Source organism: Corapipo altera, unplaced genomic scaffold, assembly GCF_003945725.1.
Source record: "Corapipo altera isolate COAL_440 unplaced genomic scaffold, ASM394572v1 61, whole genome shotgun sequence".
Lineage (NCBI taxonomy): Eukaryota > Metazoa > Chordata > Aves > Passeriformes > Pipridae > Corapipo > Corapipo altera.
The window spans coordinates 2,653,470-2,662,998 of record NW_020884910.1 but is presented as its reverse complement, the minus strand read 5'-3'; the positions used below and the strand labels follow the sequence as shown (position 1 = coordinate 2,662,998).

At 44.3% G+C, this 9,529-nt stretch overlaps 1 long non-coding RNA gene across 1 annotated transcript; it reads left to right on the top strand.

Annotated features, from left to right (window-relative positions):
• Window positions 1-2,164: 2,164 nt before the first annotated feature.
• On the top strand, window positions 2,165-9,128 carry LOC113951976. The gene is made up of 4 exons (XR_003529336.1): window positions 2,165-2,209; window positions 5,745-5,876; window positions 6,807-6,881; window positions 7,184-9,128. It is a non-coding gene; the product is annotated as an uncharacterized LOC113951976 (long non-coding RNA).
• Window positions 9,129-9,529: the final 401 nt, after the last annotated feature.

Sequence of the window (9,529 nt, the reverse complement as noted above, 5' to 3'; positions counted from 1 at the left end):
ATCCTCAAGTACTCACAGCACAACACCGCCTTACCCATCTGAACATATTTTGAAATAGCTCATCCATGAGTGCTGTTTTCACCTCCCTAATGGGCACTGCCTTTTGGAGTGCAAGCAGTTCTTGAACTCAAAAGTTCTTCTACCCTACAACAAAATCTTCCTTGATTACTTCAGGAATCTGCCACTATTTCCCTCAGCAAGCTTCATTCTCAGTGACCCTAAGGAGACCTGGCTAAGGGTGAATCCACTGTTTCTTTCTTTTTTGGTTTTCCCTCACTCTGGTTGAGTTCCCATATATGAGAACCAGTGAATGGCAAGTCTCTTAGACCATGTTTAGAGCTACCATCTTCTTAGACAGACATGCAGGAATGGAGAAATTTTCCAGAGGGTCAAGGAAGTTTGCTGTCACCCTTCATGGGAGTCACCAGTGATGAGGGTTTTTAAAGAGTTTTCTTCTGGAATGAATACTTAGGACTCCCTGAAAAGGACCAAAGTTTGTATGGAGCAGTAATAACTTTTATCAAATTACGATTTGCTGCTGGTAAAATAAAATAAAATAAAAAATTAAAAAAAAAAAGAAAAAACAAACAAACAAAACCCCAAAACAACCCAAACAAATTCCAAAATATCAGGAAAGCTCTTGGTATACCTGAAGATGGATAGCTAGAAGTGTTACTTCAGTTCCTCATAAACAGATGAAAAAAAACCCTCCAACAAACAACCAAAAAAGTTTCATTGGATCCTTTTGGGCTTAACATTCAACATATTTATGTTAAATTTATACGTAAATATACACTGATATATTTATAACTACCTAAAACAGAAATTTGAACATTTTGTAGGTCTCAAGCACCTTAGCTAAAATTTGATGAATCCCATCCCCTACTCAATGACACCAATATATCTTAACCTTCAGACAAAACTTCATTTACTTTTCAAAGTTCGAGACAAACAAAAGCTTTGCCACCTCCACCCTCCCGCCCTACTGCACTCCCTCCTGCTGCCTTCACTTTTGCAAATCTCTTTTTGGAAGACATTGCCTGCGATGGACACCAGCACATATTAATGGTGTCCTTCTTGTATACATATAGCCACTGGCTTGGCACCAGGCTGATTCCAATCAATCCATATCATGGAATATATACAGTTCTCACACAGATTGTCACCCCTGGCTTCAAAAGGTGAAACTAGCTGCATTTAACCCACTGGTCTCACACTGCAAAACTCTAGGATTGGTGCTTTCCACTCCCAGGAAGATGCGGCACTGCTCGGTCACCATGGTGACAAGCACTTTGCTGCACGATAACCACCACCCTGAACTCTGCAACTCTTTCCTTTGTGAAGCCCAAGCCCGTGTGCTCACACAGGCAGTTTGTTTTTCCTCTGCAGCCCCTCTGCGTCTTTGCCCACTACCCCAAGCTCTGATCCTCGCCGAACACCTGCCCGCACCCTGTATTCCAACATCTTCCAACATCGGAGCGTGACCACGGGCCCCATCGGGGCTCCCACCAGAGGATGCGGCTGGGCTAAACTGCTAAATATTTAAAGGGGAGGATGGCTGGTGCCTTCCCTAAACGTGCTGCAGATCTCCACGGAGGATGCAGCCGCAGAGCTCTGTAGAGCAGTCACCTGGCCAGGCCTCCATGGAAGTGACAGCCTGCCACAGCAGCATCCCCACGTGCTCTTCATCCTCCTCTCCCTCCCCTGCACACCCTGTCACTGCCCTGCAGCCACCCCAGCGACCCCGGCCTCCCTGCTGCTGCCCCGCTGGGCCCGCGGGGAAGCCTCTCCCTCCCGAGCGAAGCGTTCCGGCCGCCGCCCTTCGCCGCCCTCCTTTCCCCTCCCGCTCCCCGCCGCCATCCCTGCCCGCCGCTCCCCCCTCGCGTCCCCGCAGACATCTCCCCTCCGCCAGGGCCTCCCCCCCGCGGTCTCCATGGAAACCAGCCCGCAGCAGCTGCCGGCTGCGCCCCGGTGTCGCCGGCGAAGGCGGTGGCAGAGGCGGCCACGGCCCGGCCCCGGGAGCCCGTTTGCTTCCCCAGGGAGCGGGGGCAGCCCGGCGTGTCCCGCCGCTGCAGTGCGGAGCAGTGGCAGGGACGTGCCCAGCGAATGCCCACGTGGCCAAGAAGGCCAGTGGCATCCAGGCCTGGATCAGCAATAGGGTGGGCAGCAGGACTAGGGCAATGACCAACCCTCCCTGTACCCGGCCATGGTGAGGCCACACCCCGAGTGTTGTGTCCAGTTCTGGGCCCCTCACTACAAGAAAGACATTGAGGGTCTGACCAGGTATGGGCAGGAAGTATGACCAGGGAAGGGCAACAGAGTTGGTGAGGGATCTGGAGCACAAGTCCTATGAGGAGTGGCTGAGAGAGCCGGGGTTGTTTAGTCTGGAGAAAAGGAAGCTCGGGGGAACCTTATTGCTCTCTACAACTACCTGAAAGGATGTTGTAGACAGGTGGAGGTTGGTGTCTTCTTCTAGGTAAATCATCTCCCAGTGACAGGACAAGAGGACATAGATTTAAGCTGTGCCAGGAGAAGTTTAGATTGGATATTCAGAAAAAAATCTTGATTGAAAGGATGGTCAAGCATTGGAACAGTGAACTATGAACATTGCAACACCGCAGGGAAGTGGTTGAGTCACCACCCTTGGAAGTGTTCAAAAAATGTGTGGATGTGGTACTTGGGGATGTGGTGAACATGGTGGTGCTGGGTTAATGGTTGGACTCAATGATCTTAGAGGTCTTTTCCAACATAAAGAATTAATTCTATGACTCTAAAATAGAGGTTTAGGTGAGGTAGGTGCACCTGAGGCAGGCTGAGCCATCTGCTGGCCCTGAAGTGGGATGTGGAGCTGAGCTCAGGGCTTTGTTTTCCTTTCTGTTTACATCCAAGAGGAAGACTTTCAGATTAAAAACTCCCCAGAAGTGTCACACATTATACCACAGCTCCTCCAGCAAACACATGGCAGTAATTGCCAACCCTTGTGTCTCCCCTACTCAGGCTCATGTTCTGTTGAGGGTTTTGTTTGTTTGTTTTTTGGTCAGGTGCAGTTGACTTACCGTGAGATGCACAGCAAAACATGGAAGTTGATTTCACTTGGGGTCATAACACATCCTCTTTGTGGCAAAAAGTTGTCACTAGCTACTAGTTTACGCTAGTAGCCCACCTGATGAGCCTCTTTGGACTGCAGCTCCCTTTGCACTGTTCCCATGTGTCACAGCTCCTCGGGGAAGAGCTGCACTGTGCACCATGAGTAGGAAATGGCTCCAGAAGCCCTTGGAAAATGCACAGGTGACAACAGATCCCATGGGTACAGGTCAGGCTTTGCTTTCATCTGTGTGCCAGCTTGGAGAGTTGGCCTGGTGGTGAAGACTCATGCCAAAGGATGTCCTGAAAGTAGGCTGAAACAAAATAGGAAATTCAGCTTTGCTGTCTTACTATCCACAGTGAATCATGTCTGGTTTTTTTACCACCCTTATCTCAAATACACCTTCCTGGCTAGCAAAATGCTATCTCCAGTTTCAGCTCTGAGAGACTTTTTACACCTATAAGGTCAAAGTAGGGTCCCAATTTTGGACTTGACTCTCTTTTGTTGTAGCCCAAAATCTATCTTGTACCCTCATCGTAAACCCTCCCAAATCTCATCCTCTTGTCTCCTCTCCTTGATTATATGGCTGCTGAAATCTTTCTGCCCAGTTTCTCTGTAATGTTTCATGATGTCCCTAACCAGCCATTATACATCAAAGATCAAAAAGAGTGTTTCTCCATACAATAAGATCCTTCTGAGATTAAGATTTTGCCTGCGTACATGAGGCTACTGTATTGTCTCTGCTCTTCTAAATCAAATTGATGCCTGTGGGCTTCCAGCTTTCCCTCCCTGCATTTTCCCTCTAACAATCTCTGCCTATTACCTCCTCCATAGACTGAACTCTTTGCAGTCTAGGATCCTTTTTGATATTGTCCTCCCAAATCTTCCCACCGATGGGTCACTTCCCCATATGACACAGCACAGACACTGTGGCTGCAGTTTGGCTTCACCCTGGGAATGTCTCTCCCCCAGTGCTGTCAGCTAATTACAAGATCTGTTGTGGTCTAATCGGCATGGCTGTTAAATGCAAACCCCCTCAGCTGCAAAATGTGGGTAAATTTGCTGGCAGCTCTCTATTTTCTTATCACACTAAGTAAATATGATCCTTCCTTTTTCCTTACTAGAATACCCTATTTACCAGACGTTCAAATATATGAGTGTTGAAGGTGATAGAAATGCACAGTAATGGAGCATTGAGGCTATAATTTGAATACAGAGCCTTGGCTATTCAATCCTTGTTATGCGAGGTTAGGACCTTTCTCTTGCTCCACAGTCCAGAGAAAAGATATAGAACAGAGGGAGATATGTACTAAGTGTTACACTGGATTCTTAAGTCTGCTAGGCATGAAGATTGCTACTTGAGGTATAGATAACTATTATAAGATTTTGTCTAATAACATGGATGCATCTTTTTCTTTAGAATGAGCTCTTAGACAGGACATCCATATTTTTATGACTCTTACAGCTTTCCACAGTCGTGAATTTGCTGTGGCCAGAGAAAGCTCCAATTGACTGATAACTCAGCAGGCATCTAGAAGCCACCAAGCTGCATAGCAACGAGCTGTGTAACTTAACTACACCATTCTCTGCCTCAAGACATTAGAACTCAGGTCTCATGATCACTAGAACCTACCATGGAACTTCATTACTCAGCTGATGAACAGGTAGAAGAAAGAAAGACAGCATGAAAAGAAAGATGGGGAATTAGATTGCTGGAAGGCATGTGTGTGATAAAACCAGATTTTGTCTGGAGCTCAAAAACCATCAGGATGAAGATGCTACAGGCACAGAAAAATTTAGCCAATATGAGATCTGGAATGAGAAAACGCAAGTAAAAGTAGGCCTGTTCTCGACTTCAGCGTGTGGTTTGTGTAAATGTGTATGGTAGACCATCTTACTTCCTGAGATACCTCATGTGTAACATGCACCATTCCTGAACTTCTGCTTCCAAGGGCCTTCAACTGGCTCTCGGTTAATTCCAAATTCAGAGAAAACAGGGCTCAAAAGGATACCAGTATATAGACATAATTGCCTTCTCTACCATAAGGCTGGATCAGATACCAAGAAATTACCAGTATTGTTTTCTTCATTACAAATTTAGTAAAGTAGTGGGATGTTAATCAAGCCATCTTACAGCCTGGATGATGGGACAGATTCTTAAGAGATGTTTTGTACATGTAATGATATACCTTCTTCAGAGACATTGCCTATTTTCAGGCTTACTTTGCCCTCAGCTGAATGTAGGGAAGAGAAGTAAAAGGGGAAGGTTTTAGCTCTCTGTTTCGTCTTCAAAGAGCTTAGCTATGTTAGCCTGTCAGTTGTGAGTTAGGAATCCTTTGTACCTAAAGACTGAATTTACCATAAAACAAAACTCATTTTTTGCTTTGTACTGACTACGTCTGAAGAAGTAAGGTCAGGAAAACCAATACCTAAATGAAGTCACTTATACTAATGTTTACCTGGCCTGCATGTATCATAAATGGTAGGAAAGTATGAAGACCTCCTTCTATTGCTAGTCTTAGGGTAAGCAGGCAGAACAATCAGGGGATCTTCCAGAGGCATGAAGATGACTTCTTGGCATACTTCAGAATCAGCGGGAACAAAAGTTGGCTTAAACCATCTTTAATTAAAGCTGTGCTGGATCTTCTGTCTTTTACAGCAAGCAGAGTCTCAGCCATAAGCAGCTTTACACTACAAATATGACACAGAGAGACCTGGAACAGAATATACTACAGAGACCAAGTCTCACTTTCAGTGGTGATTCACAGGGGCAAACGAGGACAAAATTAATGTAAGTAGAGGAGAAAAACTGACATTGCTGTGGAAACCATTTCACTTCATGGCACTTTAAGTCTAAACTAAATTCCTGACAATGAATCAGTATAGTTTTGTGTTATTCTACTATTGCAGCCAGCCCAGAGAGGGGCATGGTGACAGATGCCTTCCAGGCTATCTCAATGTAGCAGAAGCCCCTACCATTTCAGCCAAAATGCCTGTAGTGACAGTATATGCTTTATGTGGTTCAGCTAGGGCTGGGAAACCCAATCTCATAAACTTCATCACCATGAATTATGTTTTTATTATATTAAATCACATCCTGGGGTTTGCCCATATACCACATCACAGCTTCAGCAAACCTAGTACAAGCCCCTCTGCCAAAGCGTGCAGGCATGGGTCAAAGTTGTGGTTGCTTTGAGGCCTCCCATCTCTGAGCCTGTCCAATTTGGTCGTGATTGACATCTCAGCTGTCATGTTTCATCAGCGTAAGTTCCCCCTCCCCTGTCTCATTCTTCACTTTCAGAAGGTAGGCCCTCGGTCCTGTGTCTGTTCAGAGGAAGCACCATGACCTACACGTCTGCCCCTGACCTTTAGCCTGATCAATAAAACTACAAATTGGTCTTTTCTTATCCTCGACACCTTAGTCATAAAATCCCTATTGAGATGGAATGAAACACTGAACTTTATGTCTAGGCAGCGTCATGAACATGTTTTGTGGTGGGGAGAGACTGGCAGTATTTCAGCCATCAAATATACAACCTTCTTTCTCTCACTTCCTCTCTGTGCAGCAATCCTGTGTGTGATATTTGAAACCTGTAGAACATCCTTATTGGTTCTTTATTCACGCATTTTCCCAAATATTCCAGAACAGCTAAAACTTCAAGTGTAGTTTAACGACACTTTTTTACTACCACACGTGCTTCTCCCTTTTGGTGATGTTCAGGAGGAAGAAGAGAAGAGGCATAATTTCTCTCATAGAGGAACAAAGATCGTTTTAGGAGAAGGTAAACAAAACCCAGTAAGAATGTAAAGCTAAATGTGCACGCAGTTGTTGCCAATTTTTCTGCTGCCTGATGTTTTGTCGCGGTCACTGCAGAGGACCTGCCTGTACTGGCAGCATGAGAGGGCATGGGAGGGCACCACCCGGTGTGCTCCTCTTGTTAAACCCCGCAGCAGTGTCAGCAGACCTGAGCTTGCACTTGTGCAATAAACAGTACTTGGATCTGAAAAAGCATGTAAGGGATCAGCATTTTATACCAACAGCTTTACCAGAAAATCGGGGAACATGGCTATAAAGATGCTTATTGTGTTACTTTACAGCCATTGCAGAGTGATGCAGAGGGAGGAAGGAGGCTGTGCTGCACAGTTTTGTGTGCGGCTTGGAAAATTTATTCCATCATCTTTACAGTGAAAAAGTTGGTGGAGCCACGTGGCTTCTTCATGCTGGCAAGTTAGTTGTGTATTTAGCATGCTCAGCTGTTAGTAAGGTTGTAAACCATACTTTTTACTCAGCTGCACTGCTGTGGAATGGCCTTGAATAACCTCCTGTGTCACATTAGGGCTTTTAGCTGGTGAAATGAAACATGACTGTGAATCATAGGAAGGAAGAAAACAGACTCTCTTCAAATTCCTTTTTGATAGCCAGGACATTCCTTTTGCCAGGAAGGCTCACTATCATGTACATTCATCCACAAACCCCAGAAAACCAGATCCAGTCAATAAGGCTGACCAGAAGACTAGGAGTCTTTTGGTTCTTGAAAGCCCAAGAGGAGTGGTATGAAAATAACAGCATCTCCTATGTGGCTCTCTGGTGCTGCTGTATCCTGCCTCACACTGCTGAGTCTGCAAACATGATTTCCTACGCCTCAGCTTGGAGGAAAGGCCAGAAATACCATGCTGGAATCACATAGCACATGTTCAAGGCAGGCAAGTGGCAGGTTCAAAGTGGAACAAAGAAACAGTTCCTTTACATAATGCACAATTAAGTTCTGGAGTACCTTTTCTCAGGATTTTATAGATGCTGGAAGTTCCTGTGAGTTTCAGAAGTAATTGAAATACAATCCTGGAAGAAATAAACATCAGAAGCTACCTGATGCAGCTCTGCTGCTGTATTATACAGGGGGTTCTTAAGCCAAAACTTGCTGGAGACTGGAAGAGTATACAGGGCAAAGGTTGCTGTATGGTGGCCCTACTCTTTAGTCTTACCACAGCACCACTGCTGGACGACATTATCAGAGAAAGGACTCTAGACTACACAGAATGGTTGCATCTGCTCTTGCTGATTTTATGTATTCTTACATAATGCAGGATGAGACTAGAGTCTTCTGGGTTTACACACTTTCACACAGGGAAATCCCACCTCTGGGAAACAGAGGCTTTTTCTAAAGAAACTTTTAGTGACATCAGCTTTTAATGACAATAGATCCCTATATTTCATTCCAGAGATGGGAATTCCATCTTCACCTGTTTATCCTTTATATAATTTGTAAGATGATCTTTGTGTTGTAACAGAAATCAGGTTTTTATTATAATGTGTACTGCAATAACTTATAAGAAGAGAGAGAAATTGTTCCTCAGAAGAATTAAATACCAAAACCAGAAGATAAATAGAAGAAGCACAGCAGAACAGAGAGGGAACACAAGTTGGGGGAAAGTTGGTCCCATTGGAACTGCTGAAAAAACAGTTCACATCTCTTAACTCCCAAATGATGCCCCACAAACCTCACATACCACATCACCCGTGGTCCAGTCTCAGGCTCATTTTAAACCCTACCTCAGAATGCTATTTTTGCTATTTTATTCATTGCTTCTTGATTTTGCATCTGAGTGACTTTTCCCCTCTAGTGAGAAGCACTGCTGTCCAGCTCATCTTTTGGTGGTGGTTATCACTCTATATCACTCTGTCCATCTTCTGGCATTTTTCAATGCTATTAAGGGCCACAGGAGCTAAGTAGTTAGAAGATAATACACCATTAGGGACCAGCCATAGCTGCACAATACATTTCAAGCACACGAATGTTCACCCACCAGTTTCATCTGTAGTTCCGTGCTCTGCAAAATGATTCTAGCACTGATACAACTGAGGTTTGCCTGGAGACAAACTCTGTTGGAAGCAGTGATATGACTAGACCACGATTTTAGCAGAACCAGGATTTCATATTCCAAGTTCCCAATATGTTGTCTCATATCATATTTGAACATGTAACTTGGAGAACTTTGTATGACATAAAATATGCTGCATACCAACAGATTTGTGTTGGACTTGATCTAGTCATTTTGAGTTCTTTATTCATATGGTTGAGCTGTGCGAGGAATAAATATTTCTCGTACCAAATTTAGAAAGAGTGTATTTTATTGCAGACAAGAAGATATTATCTTCTCTGGTGGCAGTACTGGGGATTGATGGCAGTTTACAAAATGCAGAAACTCTGTGTGTGTGTGTTAATCTCTGATAGGCTTATCGCTGTACTAAACTGATCCCATAAATTGTAGACTTAATGCTGCTTTCAGATACACCAACACACCCCCAGTAACTCCTGTAGAATTTTAAGATCTATAAATTACAGCAAAATTTGATCCGTTTTACTGTCAGTATTTTTTAATGCTCATCTATTCAATTGGTGGAACACTTAAACACTCCAGATTGTCATTTACTTAACCAAGTTC